The sequence below is a fragment of the Rhipicephalus sanguineus genome, chromosome 5 (genome assembly GCF_013339695.2).
Source record: "Rhipicephalus sanguineus isolate Rsan-2018 chromosome 5, BIME_Rsan_1.4, whole genome shotgun sequence".
Classification (NCBI taxonomy): Eukaryota; Metazoa; Arthropoda; class Arachnida; order Ixodida; family Ixodidae; genus Rhipicephalus; species Rhipicephalus sanguineus.
Window position 1 is genome coordinate 100,908,683 of NC_051180.1, and position 16,644 is coordinate 100,925,326.

Sequence of the window (16,644 nt, forward strand, 5' to 3'; positions counted from 1 at the left end):
TTGTGGCCGAATGGATTGCTGTCGCTGCTATAACTTCTTGCTCGTATCTGCTTTGATAGTATGCAATCGGGGCATAAAAACGTCAGACGAGTGTGTAAGGGCCTGTACACGTTACCGGCATTTCCTAGTTATTACGTTGACGGTTATTACGTGTAAAGAACTGCCTCAAAGCGAGAAGAAAATACAAGTTTGACACCGCGAGTCACATGTAGACCTGCCGTCGTCGAGAATGAAACTTTGCGCTGGGTTACAAATTTGGTCTGTCTGTTTTCAATGTAGCGAATAAAGCGTTGTTAGCTATCTGAATATCATGCGTGTAGTATAGGATGGATGGGAAGAAGCGTTAACGCGCGACACGGCTAGGCACAGCGATGACGGAAAGGAAGTGCTGCGGACCCAATTTAAAACGTATTTCCTAAGGGACCAGGGGCGTAGCCAGGGGGGGGGGGGGTTCAAACCCCCCGAAATTTTTCAGTTTTACTTGCGTATATATACACGCGCACACACAAACGAACGCACGAACATACATAAAGTATGGTTTGAACCCCCCCCCCCCCCCCCCGAAAAAAATTTCTGGCTACGCCCCTGTAAGGGACAGCCTATGTCGAGATGATGTGTTGTGCATCTAATTTTAAATTAAAGCCGTTGTCCTCTTTTTTATTTTTTAAATAAAAATATTTCGCAGCGTTAGTCACCGACGTATGTTATGTATAAAATTACTGCACGATTAAAATGTAAGATATTTGCGCATCTCACGCACGTGAGAAGTGAACATGAAAAGTGTTGTGTCTCCAAGCAGTAGATGCCGATCAGCTGGTGTTTTATGAAATATCCTTCCGACATGTGTTCCTATATAACACGATACTCCAAAATCACGTGCACATCGTCGCTTTCGGGGCTTACTGGTACCTTACAATGTCAACCCGTAGCAGCAAGGCAGTTTTGCGTCGCCGACTGAACGCCTGCGAAACCACCAGCGGTAGCGCACCCACGGTCGAATTCAGCAGATTTCCCGGAACAGCATTTGTTTTTTAGTTTCATAAGAAAAGTGCCACGCACTTGAAGCACCTGTTAAAATTCCCTAGCACACAGGGGTGGACACAGGACTTTTCCGAAGGGTGATCAGCTTTTGGGAGCAACTGATGGGCTCTTCTGGGGGTATAAATTATACAAAAAAAAAAGTAAGGGGTGGGGGGCCGTCAGGATATCCGGGCCACCCGTCTGAATCGGGCACTGATACCACATTAAATGCTTGAAAAATGCGCATAGTGAAGCAATACGCGCGCAAAGCATCCCACCAAACGCTACCTTGTTAAACTCCACCATCGAAAACAAACTACAAACAACACGCTGCAGCACAATCGGTCCGTTCGCTGAGAATCAATGACGCGCACGAGCTACCTGTCTAACATGTAATTGTTATCGTAATGCAATAAACAAGGTAATGTCAACAGCAGCGCAGGCATGCGCGAGTAGCCGCGATGCAGCTTTGAAACTCGTACACGAAGCGGGTTTGTCTGTGCCTGTAAGCACACGGCGCGAAAACTGTCTCGTTCCGGCATGACATGAAAGAGTGTTCTCTGATGAGTGCCGATGCTGTCACATACCGCATATATTAAGAACGGTGAGCGTAAACACGGCGTTAGTCGTAAGCAGTAGCCGGAGCAACGAAACGATCTGCTGATTCTCGTCGGCCGTCAGTAAATCTAATAACATGAAGGTTAGTTTCCTGCAAACCTTTTTTTTTTCAGCACCGCGATTTCCTCAATCTCAGCAACACGGCACAAGAAAATATGGTGGCATTGCCGCTCCTATCAGCTGCCACACGTTGATACGCACGCTCCGTGTGTGCACATGCGGATCGCGCTTAGCCTTGAACATGGCGGAAATGCGCACGGCGGCCGCTAGATGGCAGCAATTTTGCATAAGCCAAGGGGGGGGGGTTCAAACCCCCCGAAATTTTTCAGTTTTAGTTGCGTATATATACACGCGCACACACAAACGAACGCACGAACATACATAAAGTATGGTAGATGAAGGAGGAAATAAATTCGAAGGATATGAAGCGCTAGGTTACATTCGAAAGATAACAGCCGATTCGTTTAAAAAGGTCCCCCAGGGGATTCCCCCGGTGAGTAAAAGTACGCAAAGGAGAGCAACCGACGAAGATGTAGTACTAGAGAATTTCAATTGGAAGAAGGCCGAAGGAAAAATTCCTAAGCGCACTACTCCGGGCTTAGATGGGGTTCCCGTCAGCCTCATTAACGAACTCGGACATAACACTAAAGAAGCACTGCTGAAAGCCGTAGAAAAGTGCTTACAGGAGAGGGAAATACCAGACAGTTGGCGAAAAAGTAGAATGAACTTAATCTATAAAGGCAAGGGAGAAAAAGATAACATTCGCTCGTATAGACCCCTAACAATTACATCGGTGCTATACAGGTTGGCGATGCAGGCAGTAAAATTAAAATAGAAGCGTGGGTAGAACAAAATGATATTTTGGGAGAACTTCAGAATGGATTCGAATCGACAGGCGGTTAGACGATAATCTGTTTGTTCTTACCCAGTGTATAGAAATATCTAAAATAGAAAACAGGCCCTTATACGTAGCTTATCTAGATATCACCGGGGCGTATGACAACGTTAATCAGGAAATTTTGTGGGATATATTGAAGGAAGTGGGCATAGGTGACGACTGTGTACAGCTTTTGAGAGAAATGTACCGAGAAAATACAGTTTGTATAGAATGGGAAGGAATAAGTAGCAAGGACAGCGTTGAAATTAGCAAGGGGCTGAGACAGGGATGCCCTTTGTCCCCGCTGTTATTCATGCTGTACATGGCGAGGATGGAAAAAGCGCTAGAAGGTAGCAACATTGGATTTAATTTGTCACACAAACAGGTCGGAGCGATGGTTGAGCAGAAGCTTCCAGGTCTATTTTATGCTGATGATATTGTCTTATTTGCGGACAGTCAAGATGATATACAGCGACTGGCAGATATATGCGGAAGGGAGTGTGAGGCTCTAGGACTAGGATTTAGTGCAACAAAATGTGGATTGATGATATTCAATGATCACGGAGACCATACGGTCTTAATACAGGGCCAAAAATACCGAGGGTAAGCGAGTACAAGTACCTCGGAGTATGGGTAAATGAGGGGGATAGATATATGGAGGTACAAGAGAAAGCATCGGTAGCAAAGGGAAAGAGGAATGCTGCAATTATGAAGCACAGAGCTTTATGGGGATACAATAGGTACGAGGTGCTTCGAGGGCTGTGGAAGGGTGTGATGGTTCCGGGGCTTACATTTGGGAACTCAGTGGTGTGCATGAAGTCAGAGGTGCATCAGGAATGGATGTAAATCAAAGGACGGTGGGCCGCCTCGCCTTGGGCGCTCACGGGAAGACGACAAATGAGGCGGTGAAGGGTGATATGGGATGGACAGGCTTTGAAGTGAGGGAAGCGCAGAGCAAAATGAGATTCGAAGAGAGGCTGAGGAAAATGAAGAAGAGTAGATGGGCAGAGAAGGTTTTTAGGTATTTGTATAGAAAAAGCGTTGACACGCAGTGGAGAAAAAGAACTAGGAGGCTCACCAGTAAATATACGGCTGGCAGTGCGGGCGATATGACAACAAGGAGCATTAAGCGGAAGGTCAGAGAGGCGGAGAAGACTTATTGGATGACAGCGATGGAAAAGAAGCCGGCTCTAAGTAACTACCGAAAAGGAAAAAACGAAATAAGGAGGGAAAGGTTTTATGATAATTCGAGGGGAAGCGCTTGCTGTTTGAGGCAAGGTCGGGCTGCCTGAGAACGCGTAGTTATAAAGCGAGATTCAGTAACGAAGAAGAACAATGTACATGCTGCGGGGGAACTAAGGAAACGATGGAACATGTACTGATTGAATGTGGCGATATTCACCCAGGTATACGTGTGGGCACGAGTCTACATGAAGCCTTGGGTTTTAGGGACAACAATGGAAAGCTGAACACGCCCGCGATAGAAATAAGTAAGAGACGGTTAGAGTATTGGTGGCAGAAAAGTAGAGATAAAGTACAAAAATAAATAATTGGGGGAAAAAGGTTATTCTGCCTTAAGAGGCAGAGAGATGGACTGTGAATTTATATTTTTTGTTATAATAACATAGATTTAATCAATGTAGATAAGGCATTAGGACAACATGAAACAAGGAAGGTTTTTTTCTTTCTTTTTCTTTTTTTATCCTTCGAGCCTGGTGGCAGACATGTCACCGCCCCGTTATAAAGGGGACGCTCATAGCATCCATCCATCCATCCGTCTATTACAGACAAAATAGGACTATATCACATGGCTGGATAGTTGGCAGTAAGCGTGTCAAAAAAGTATTGAAGTCGATGACCGAGTAGTTTCGAAGTGGAAGGGGCGCAAACATTGAAAAATGTGTGAAATGCTCCACGTTCAGGCACATGTAGATTGGTGATGCAGTTTAAATAAAAATGCACGCTTGGTTTCGTTGGGAAGAGTAAACAAAGGAGATTTATTTGTGAAAGTTTCATCGCAGTGTTTGTTTTTTGTTTTTGGCGAGAAAGAAAAATTTATGTTGAGCGTTCGCAGCGCGCTTGGGCGCGGGTCCGTAAGTCCGCTTCACTGCGCCGCCACTGTTCCTTGGGGCAACGGAAATATGCAGCGCTCACGCGGGTGGCACGATCGTGTGCTGCTGTGAGTTTTCACGTTGCTGAAAACTTGCAAACAGTGTATATGGCTGGCAGAATGTTTCGGAAGGGCACTAAAGGCTGCCGGTTAGTAGTCGGAGCAGAGCACGATTTCATTGCCACGTCACTGCATGCACACGTACGACAGGCGCAGAGCTTGGGTTGTGTTTTCGATCTCTGCGGAGGTTGCAGTTCTTACTTCCGCTGCCGACGTATGGTCTTCGCCACTTGAAATGCCTGTGTTGCTGAGTAAGTGGTGAGCCCGGCATTAAGAGTGGTCAGTGATGATGGCACGAAAAGGTGAAACGTGCGCCTACCTTTGACAGAGATTGTAGACTCAAACCTTGGTGAGAGCTCAACTTTAGACGCTGCATGCGATGCTTTCATCTTAGTAATCGCCTTGCGATTAATAAGCGAAGGCGATAGACATTTAAAAGGACGAAGCCGCCTTAAAAGCGGCTTCGTCCTTTTGTATATTTATCGCTTTCGGTTTCCGTTGTACAGGCTCTCCGTCTAAAATATGACACGATAGCAGTATACTCACCATTCGCAATGTTTATCTTACGCGCTGCCAAGGGATGCGGCCAAAAGACGAACCTTCGAGGGCCGTGTGCTCGCTCGGCGACGCGATCACCGGAGCAAAGTTCACCTCTGTCGAAGATCCGAGCGTAAGAATACGTAGCACCATTCGGCTCCGAGGCACGAATGGCGCGAGTCACGTTCAAGCTAGCTGCCCATAAAAAGGAATTATAAGTGTATTCCCGTGCCTGTTAGCCACTTTTATTATATAGTAATATATTTTAAACGAACCATCACTCGTTTTCCCTGACACTTCGTTGGCGGCACTGCGGAAAGCTGAAGAATGCGTGTCGAAACGTGAAAACTCACAGCAGCACACGATCGTGCCACCCGCGTGGGCGCTGCATACTTCCGTTGCCCCAAGGAACAGTGGCGGCGCAGTGAAGCGGACTTACGGGCCCGCGCCCAGGCGCACCGCGAACGCTCAACATAAATTTTTGTTTCTCGCCAAAAACAAAAAAACACTCCGATGAAACTTTCACAAATAAATCTCCTTTGTTTACTCTTCCCAACGAGACCAAGCGTGCATTTTTACGTGGAATGCATCACCACTCTACATGCGCCTGAACGTGGAGCATTTCACACATTTTTCAATGTTTGCGCCCCTTCCACTTCGAAACTACTCGGTCATCGACTTCAATACTTTTTTGACACGCTTACTGCCAACTATCCAGCCATATGATATAGTCCTATTTTGTCTGTAATGTTCGTAGAATTTTTAAAAAATAATCAAAATGGGCGCAGAATTGCAGCATTGCTTCACCACAAAGCACATCGTGAGACAAAGTAGTGGTCGTCAATGGGTGATAATAAGATAGTGCCATTCCTTTTCAAGTAAAGAGCAGATATTTAAGGCGTTCCGTAAAGTATTGTATTTTTTAGAATATTTTTTCGCAACCTATGTTTCACCCACTACGGCAAAATTCAAATCACTGTAACAGACAAGAAATTTTTTTTTCCACAAAATACTTTCCGATGGCAAATAGTGCACTGATATGAACGTCCACAATTTTTTACAATACAATTGGAGAGGGTCGAGCGCAATGTCTGGGACGTTTGGCATGGAATGACCCACCTGCTAAACGCATGTAAGGCATTATGCGCAACTTGTTGATGCTGTGCCTGATGACGATCAAGAATTATGGCAGAGCCCTCTGTAATGGGTTGGAAGCATTCAACAACCTACTCGTTGCGCAATTCGCATTGTGTGACGCCTGGTTACAGAATTCGCGTTGTGCGACGCTTGGTGCTTATTTTACTCCTCTACCACGCTATATTGCATATGCTAATGTGGTTAGTTCCCGACATGAAGCCTGTATAGGACCTTTTTGCAAAGCAATTTCAAGCACTGGCATGGCTCAGAGGTTGAATACTGGGCAGGCCTGGCGTATTTTTTTTTTCTTATTTCGAGCGATACCGGACACAGGCGGAAGCGGCGGCGGACAACTACGGCGCCAAAAACGGCCGGTGAAATGATCTCATAACAGCTTTCGCTGTAAAAACACATCCTGCGGAAAGCTGAAACGGCTGTCAACTGCTCTGCCAAATATTACAGTCGTGCGCGCCACGTAAAGGCCACAAGCGGAGCGCGAAGTTGCCGTTTCCTCAGGCGGCCTCTTTTCAAACAGAGGCCGGTTCTCACTCTCGTCGGTGGGCGGGGCGTCTGCCCGTTTACGTCGCAAAAGCCATAGCGTGCTTACTGGCCGATAGCCGACGTAAATTGAGAGCGGCGTTCGGATCAGATGCGCTTCTTGCCGCGGGGTGCCGCCACTTGCCGGCGCCGCACTCCTCAGTACACGGTAGCCGCACTCGCGCACGTGAATCACAGCGGGAGAGCGATCGCGTTTGATGACGCGCGCTGACGTAACTTCGTTCCCCCTGTCATCCTTCCCTGTCTAGCTTCCAGTGCGCTCGTCGGCACGAGAAAAGAGAGAAAGCGCTGGGAGCGTGCGCCAAACCACCGTAACTTTGCGGCAATCGATATTCGGGAGGCAGTAAACTCCGATACTGAGGCGATTAGATCATTACTTGGAAAAGTGGTTCATGACCGCTTTAAAGAGACACGCTCACTCTCTTGTGGGCTACACGACTCTCCGAAGAGGGTATTATAATGGAGAGATTTGGTGTGTCTCTTTGTAGAGAGGCATATACGTGGAGAGCAAGAACTCTCAAAAAATCACAGCATATCCACGGAGTGAATTATGATGAGTGGGCGAAGCTGCGGAGCTTCATCAGTAAACCATGAATCTTCCGTGAATTCTGCCCAGTACATCATCACCGACGTGAGATCGGGCGCGTTTATACTAAAGGTTCGATGAGAGTTATGACGACTTCCAGCTCACTTTAATTTTACATGTACGCTGTGAATCTTCATCGTTTAATCACGCACAGGAGAAATCGCACACAAGCACTACCTTGGAGGTCAAAATCCAGTGCCTATATATACGGGTGGTCAGTGAACGGTTGTGCAGCGCGAGCGGTCGGTTTTCTCAATCAAGACGCTGCCGCGACGCTGCCTCGCGACGCTGCCTGCGTCGGCGCCGCTGCGCCGCGAGGCAAGATAGGGGGGGGGGGGGGGTGGACCGTAGGAGCACCATGAGGCGATGCGAAGCCGGAGCACTTGCACGATCGCGTTCCGTTGGCGTTCGTTGGGCATGCTGCCGACCTCGCGTCGTAGAACGCGAAGAGGGACGCTACGCCCGTCGTATCTTCCATCTAGCCTGGCCGTTAATTCTCATAGGGCGAGCGGGGAACGCGGTCGACAGGCGGGCGACAGATGGGCAGCGTTAAGGGAAGGGGACGCGCATGCGCTCGAGCTCATCGCGGCGTTGCGCAGGAGAGAATTTTGGCATGCCTAGCCCGCGTTTCAGAGGAAGAGTGGAAAGGGGTATGGGAGAGGGGAAGTGGAGAGGAGATGGTAGGTGGAAAGGGAAATGGGAGAGGGGCAGATGACAAGGGGAATGGTGAGGGGGAGTGGAGAGGACGTGTGTGGAGAGGGTATGCGCAGTAAGGGTGGTCACGCCGCACACCACCACCACCGGACAGATACTGCCGTTTACTGCCGGCTGCCGGGAGATACGCCGGACAACGGAGACGTGACAAGGTTAGACTAAGAGGAGCTACGCCCCTAAAAAGAGTCAAAGGACTCCTTTTTTTCTTATAGTGTAGAGAACATATCTTGCTACTACTATAGCTTCATAGAGGACAACTCGTCTCCATGCCCTGAATAAGACGCGGTACGGGTATTGCCGGGACGGTGGCTGCTGCCTCTATAAGGATCAAATTTCATTCTCAAAGTGACCCTACCGAAGCAGACCACGTAAGTGGGCAAATGAATGAGTATCCACGTCAGAAAAGTAAAGACATGGTCTGTTCAAGCTATTCGCATCGAACAAGTCCAACGGACGAAATACAGACTGGCGAAAATACCTCGCAGATATATATATATATATATATATATATATATATATATATATATATATATATATATATATATATATATATATATATATATAATCAACAAAGTTGTGGACAAATGTGGAGGTGTTTCCAAGATATATTGTTTTGAAAAAAAATTGTCGGACGCTTAAGCTTCGCGTTTAAGAGTTCAACGCGATAACGATATCCTGCCCCTAGTGCGCACTTCGAACACTACGAGTGTTTAACAGAATGCGCGCACTAAGGTGTGTACCTCATGTAATGGGTAGCATGCTTTAAACCAGGAGCAGTTATGCGCGAGAAACTTTTTTCGAAGTTGCGGTGCACCCACTACGTGGTCTTAAGGGAATACGCGCAGTGTGTGCCTTTTGTAATGGGTGGCTGTGTTCAAACCACAAAGTCGTTAGGATATTGACATGGTGTGACGCCCGATGGCAATGTACGCTTATACCACGCAATACTATTGCGATATTACATCTCGTACTGTGACACCTGTATACAGGACACGTATTTTTGGGAAGCATGAAAGTTACTTTCAGTGCAGCTCCGAGCAGAGGCGTGGCTGCGTGGTAGAACGCCTGCTTGCCACGCAGGCGGCCTGGGTTCGATTCTCACTCGGACCCAACATTTTTATTATTTATTTTATTTGCAGCTTTTTCGATTTTTCGGTCACGGACAAGATGATGATTTTTCGCTCACAACCAACGGCGCCGACGCCGACGGCGGAATTTCTGCGATACGAGCTCTTTAACGCTATCGCGTTAAAATTGGCCTGAGCCTAAGGAAGTTCATGCAATTTGTCATTAACGTATTAACATTGGCCTATGACAAATTCGATGGACTTTGAGGATCAAAATCAGAGAAAAGTAAAGCAAGTGAAAAGTGTCTAGTGTGGAATTCGCGCGCTTTTCGTTGCGCTATACTTCAATGAACTGTGAAAGTATTTCTGGCATTTACCTCTAGGGAAGTACGATGTTACCGTTCCATTTATCAAACACATTTACAAGGACTCCCAAAACGTCCGCAGTGGTTTCCGAAGAACTACCATCAACTACAAGTTGACGCCATATTTTAACGCCTAGCATTACTACTTCATCGGCTGTGAATAGGAGTAGCATTCAGCAAGTGATACACTTTCGTATTCGAATGGAGGATTCATCATTTAACCGTCTGCGATAACTGAAAACCTGCGAAGACAACCGATCCCACCCCCCTCACCACTCTTGCCGCTTCAGCAAACAACGTCAGACTACCGACTCAGCCTTCTGAGCACTTCATCATCGGTCTTTCACAAAATGAAATACATTTCGTAGCCGCTCATCTACACTCCCCTAAACTGATGCTTTCTCTCTCTCTCTCTCTCTATTTTACTTACTCATTCTCCTCCTCGCAAGTGGGGTAAGAATCTGAACTAAAGTAGTTATCCGCCCTGTCCCTCTCTCTTGGTAATTGCGAAGTGCTTCAGATGTTCGTTTTAACAGATTCGTCGAAACGTGCGGCTGCATCATTCTGCTGTTCTTTTTCTTTAGTTCATTCGTATATGTTCGAAATTGTTTTGTTCTGTTTTCTGCCGCCTCATCAATCCAGCTCACTCACATTGCTGGGCGGAGTTCTGACTCAATCCAAAAGTATTGCAATGCGACGTATGTACAAGTCACTACTTAGTTTAAAGAAACCAGGGTACGCTTTAGAGAATAAAAAATCTAGAAACAACGCAAACTAAAGTCGGTCTCTCGCACGCATAACAAATACAATAAAACATTGAGAAGTTTCTACATAGTTGCATTCGTAGTCCTATCGAAATTCCATTTCTCGATCCTGGTCATTTTTCTCCCACCGTTTTTTTCCGCTCATGGCTCTCTAAACCAAGACGAACGACCCAAACTTTCACAAATTGAAAGGGGGGCAATCCTGCTGACGGCTCTCCCGGGTTCTATCGGAGTTCATTAAATTCTACTACAAGAAATCCACACCTTTTACTTGGCTTGCCTCTTTTTTCAGGTTATGTTTACTGTATGCATTTTATGGTTCCTTGGGCAAAAAAAAAGACTGCTAAATAAAGAAACGGGCTTCTCTGTAGTGAAGACGACCGAATAATTTTATTTAATGCGTTGAAAGGAAGGAATGTTGGAGATCACGGGTATATTCAAGCTTTCTATTGGAAAAGTAGCGGGTCATTAACATCAACCCAGCGTAATCTTCTGGATCGCTGTCCAGCGTTCTTTTTTTGCCGCGTCATGTAGTGCCCCTCGAATAAAAAAACTGCTGGTGAGTGATTCATCGAGTATCATGTCCACTTCACGATTGGCACATTTTTTTTCCTACCTGTCTTTAGCATCATTACTAATCTGTCTTGATATAGTCTAATATTATTAGTGTATAGTAAGCGGAAACGGTATTGTTAAAAGATTAGAGTTCTCCCCAACGTTATTGACTGTCCTCGTACGTCTGGCGCGAGACTATTACATTAATTTCTAGGGTAGTCGCAGGTACGAAAATTCGCTGTTTATACAGTGTGAGTGCTATACGGTATTACTTACTATTCTACACTTCATATAGTGCTTCGTCAAGCGTTGGGTGATTCGTGGGAGAAGCGGCAAAATTTGGTGGTGTTTAGCTCTGCAGCTAGAACATAAGTATGCAAATGGCGCACTTGACCTCAGCGTGATGATCCACTTCGGGGGTTTCTATGTACTTGCCGGCAACATGTTTGGAAAATATGACCTTAAAAAATTCTGCAGATTCCACGCCTTGTGGGAATCGGTTTCATGCGAAGCAGGCAGCGAGTAATATATACTGGATTAGTTGGCTTTGAGTTAAGCGTTACGGGGTGGGTCGATGTGTTTTTAACTGTGTAGTAGTTGTGTCCACATCGTGGGCTCACCAGGCATGCCGACTACACTGGCGTTTAAACGGTAACTTACAGTCTGACGTAACGCCAGCACTCACGTTAGAGCACAGACGTCAGTATTATCAAAACGAAGTGCACATTACGGCGCGATGGTGTGAATATCATATGTAACTTTCGTTGCCGTATTCATCCGGGGTCCCGTAACCATTGAATATAATGTGATGAATCATAGGAATAGAAATGTAATGTTTATTAGACTGCTATAAAAGCGGAGCCAACACTGCAACCACAACTGATGTTGCACCGACATCACGCATGCACAGGGTCCCTTTCCAAAGCAGTTTCAAGACCTGGCGTGGCTCTGCGGTATAATACCCGACTGCCACGCAAAACGCTTGGGTTCGACTGCTACTAGGATCCTGACTTTTTTTTCTTGCATCCGGCGGGTCAATGCTACCGATGTCGGTTTTTCTTAACGCCCTCGCATTTAAATTACCGATGCCTGTTCTCGCCTTTCCTGGGTAGATACGAACTGTCAATAACCTGTGGCGCATACCCGTATTCCGCTTCCTGTGGTATACGGGTATGTGCCACACGTGTCTGGAAAGGGTTTGACGACGTACGCGACAGGATTTTCACATTACTCATGTCATGACCCGACAGTCATATTCGTCAAATCCTCTTACCCTCCCATGCCAATTTTGGTCTAAACCGAGTTAAGGAGGCGATCATGACCGCACCCAGACGTAGGCGGCTAGATAGATAGATAGATAGATAGATAGATAGATAGATAGATAGATAGATAGATAGATAGATAGATAGATAGATAGATAGATAGATAGATAGATAGATAGATAGATAGATAGATAGATAGATAGATAGATAGATAGATAGATAGATAGATAGATAGATAGATAGATAGATAGATAGATTGAAAGTTCTTGGGGTCCGCTAAGAAATGCTTCGCATTAAAAATGGTTTTATTTCGCGGAATATTTCGACAAAACAAAAACCACGTACTGCACACTTTAAAGCTAATTAACGTGACAGCTGTTGCCGCTTACGAGAACTTCGTTTTTTTAAGAATCGTATGCGCGATATTGTAGTGGTAAATTTAGAGAAGCTTACTATTATCTCGCTCATTCTCTCAGCGTGCCAATATGCGCACCAATAAAATGTGTAAATATCAACAGACCTGCAAGCGCGTGTGTGTGTTTGTTTGTGTGTATGTGTGTTTGTGTGCATGTGCGTGTATGTCACCTACAAAATTTGCGCTAAAAGCGCAATTTCATGTTTTAATTACTGCGCTCTTTTCTATTCCAGCTGTTCACCTTTCCATCCAATATTACAGTTGAAGTGAGGAACCTTGTGGTAATGAAAGCAGCATATGCACATCTCCCCGACACTTGGAATTGAAAGCAGACATTTCGAGTCTACTCACCGGTCAAGATCTCTTAAAAAGTATATTTGTATAAAAAATTGAGCACCTCCTTTCCTGTGTCCCAACCATTTAAGCGAAAACTTACCTCGTTACAGCTACGTTCACGAACTCTCGGGTCCAGACTGCAAGCCCTTTGCGAGAACACAGTGCGCTCCATCATCTTCATTTTCTATAATCATCAACCGTATAGCGCATAGTTACGCGCTTTGAGCCGGCGCACACGGTCCTACAGTCTCGACCACTGGACAAAATCTCGTATACTTCTCAGAGGCTAATAGTGGTTAGGCAAGTTAACGAATGATCGCAGAAAGCATCTTTTTTAAATTCCTAGAACCCAGGTGTAGGTATAGTAGCGGAGTGCAAAGAAAGAAAATGTGGGCTGCAGCAGAGAAAAAGTTTTTCAAGAAAAGCTTTCTGCCCAGAACCCAACCGAATTTCCGCTTCCAAGACTTTTTCAAACGAAAACATGGACGTACAAATTATGAGGTGTAGGCGCATTCAAATTACATTTCCTGCCGCCCTATAATATTTTATGCTGTCGTAACATATTACAAATGCACATAAATTGCATATTCTAAGGCGGTGCTCGGGGCCGGAGTTACAGGGCTAATGATAATTCACAGCTTGGAATTAGCATACATATAACGACGGCATTGTTACCTGACAGTGAATCGAAAAATGGGCCTAATATTCATGCAAAGTGAATCAAGTTACGCTGCGTCCCCATTTTAGGTATACCCAGTTTTGCAGACGAGTTACAAGAGGAGCAAGATGCATGCTGACATCCTAATGATGACTACTACATCGTATATGAGTGGTAAGAGAGAAAAAGAAGTACTACTGGTGGTGCGCAGCAAAACGCAATTGAAGAGTTGGGGTAAAATAATTGTGACGCACTGTGCGCGGTTTTATAAACACACACACACATGAGATTATACTTACTCTCTATTTAAGAATCTCCCGTGTTTTATTCTTGACAACTTACTAAGAACGGAATGGCACAAACGCAGAATATTGTTTAAACCCCATTGATAATCAATAGACCACTATGTCTACTAAAATATTGGACAATGGCAGTCGTATTTTCGTACGTCGCAGGGTTATGGACAATTGAGAAATCTGAGAGAAAATAATAATAGCATTATATTGAGGAGCAAAAGTAAGATTATGCAGTGTTTATGTTTATGCGTAGAAGATTCCAAGAGAGTGAACGAACGTTTCCTCAATTTTGCTCACGGGAAAGACCTTAAACGTTGTGTGATGGGTACCCAGCGTCTCTTTTATCATGCTCAATAAAGCGTCGCAGGGATATCTTCATATAAGTTTCCATGACTCAAGGACACCGGCCACGCGTGCTTTATTGCTTCTCCCTGGGTACAATAAACTACGTTCTGCTTCTTCAGCGAGATGCAATAAATATATTGGCCTCTTTTGATATGGAAGCATGCGTCTTCAATGTCAAAATTTTAATTTATCCCTAAACAATTTTTAGAAATTGCTCTGCCAACCATGTGCAACGTCCACAATATCATTTATTTGAATAAATGACAAACTACTCATCCCGACATATTGCCTTAACCATTATAGAAAACGACGGCTCACACTCTAGGCATACGCATTCTGCGAATTTAACTAAACCCTGTACGTTTACAGTATACGTCGAGCATGTGGTCTGCAAGTGAAAGCTGATACATGCGCGATAACGCGCCGTTACACTTGCTACAAAAGTTACTGCCTCTCCTTACTGCACAGGCACGTCCCCCTGCACCTTATCCCCCTCCTCTAATATGAAAAAAAAGCGTATATTACTGAGAAAGAGCAATGGTGGAACGCTCAAAGTGTCGGTGTTTACTCTAGTAAGAAAAGGGAGCCAGGGCTACTGCTACTACTCCTACTTAGCGTACACTAATCCCATATAGGTTTCGATCAGACTATTCAATATACATAGACGACATCGATTTTTTGAGAAGAGTACACAACTGTGTTTCATTGAATATCGTTTACCATATGAGTACAGCCACGAACATATCCTCAAATGCACTGCAGAAGAACGTGTTGCTGAGAAAGTTGGTGTTTGCTAACTGACATATTGTAGCACTGAAGCACATTCACGCAACAAGAAACGCAAGAAGACGGGACAGCGGCTGCCCCGTCTTTGCGTTTCATTCTCTGTGAATGTGCTTCAGTGCTACAATGTGTCAGATATTCTAAATGTCTGCATTCGCACTCGCTGGAACAACTTCACTCTGTGACTAAGCTTTCGAGATTCGTGCTGCCGCATACTGAGTTCGCATTGTTGCATATCAGCTGACAGTTTCGATTTCGAAATTTGACATGCCGCCTTAGTGACAAACTACGGCACGAAGAATAAACGAAAGAAAAGAGCTTTATGAAGGGAAATGAAAAACTTGTACTTACCGATTCACGGTTTGTGTAACTAATGCAATAACATAAAACGACTTTTCTTACGCGAACGAAACGAAACCTTTTTCCCTCACCCAACATTGTTGTCACTTTTGTCAGATTCGCGGTGACAGCTGCCAGCTGCTCAACTCAGATGGCTCATCCGCTCATGCGTGTTTTGCATTCACCGTTGCGTGACGGAAAGTTTTGCAACCTTTGCGGTTGCATGGCGGAAGGACGAAGCTGCCACGATGATTTGAAACAGTTGAGACATGAGCTTTTATGTTTATGGTCACAACGCGCACCGTTTCACATACACTGGATTTGACAACTCTGACGGAAGCGAGAACGCAAGAATCCATCCGTCGCAGAAAAGTAGTAAACAGCGGAGAAACTAAAGGAAGGGGAAGGGCAAAATGAGAAGCGTGACGGCACCGCCACTTTTTGTTGTACTTGTGTCTTTATTTTTAAGCGGTGAACTACGTAGGGGAAGAATCGGAGCTGATTTCTTAACGGGGGCGAAATAGTGGCGTGATTTTGTGGGTCCAATTAGAAGTAAATACGGAGTTCCCTCCTGCCTATAGTTTTTACCATGATTGACTGCGTATTACGTCTTTCTTTAATACGTCAAGTCACGTTGCTCTTTGCTTATGCTGAGCAATTTTATGATTACAATAATACCTACACAAGTCTTCAGATTATTTTGTCCGTGTAGTATCGAGTTTGAAACAAAAGTGAAATAAAACGAAATTGTGACACAAACCATCTAGCGAAGTTTGTCAAGGCTCTTCGTATCGCATTTCGTCGCCATACACACACACATACACTACAAATTATCCATCCATCCATCCATCCATCCATCCATCCATCCATCCATCCATCCATCCATACATCCATCCATCCATCCATCCATCCATCCATCCATCCATCCCCATCCATCCATCCATCCATCCATCCATCCATCCATCCATCCATCCATCCATCCATCCATCCATCCATCCATCCATCCATCCATCCATCCATCCAATCCATCCATCCATCCATCCATCCATGCAACGCCAGTATTGTAGTCTCCGAGGCTGGTGAAAGAAGCTCAACAGTATAGTCATATATTTCACTCAGCTATTATAAACCTGAATGTGCGGCTAGTTAATTAGTAGAGTTATGCTTAGTGGCACAGAGGCAACCAGGGCTATGCTTCGCCAGTCACAAGGTGATAAATTAGCTTATAAATGCAGCATAAGC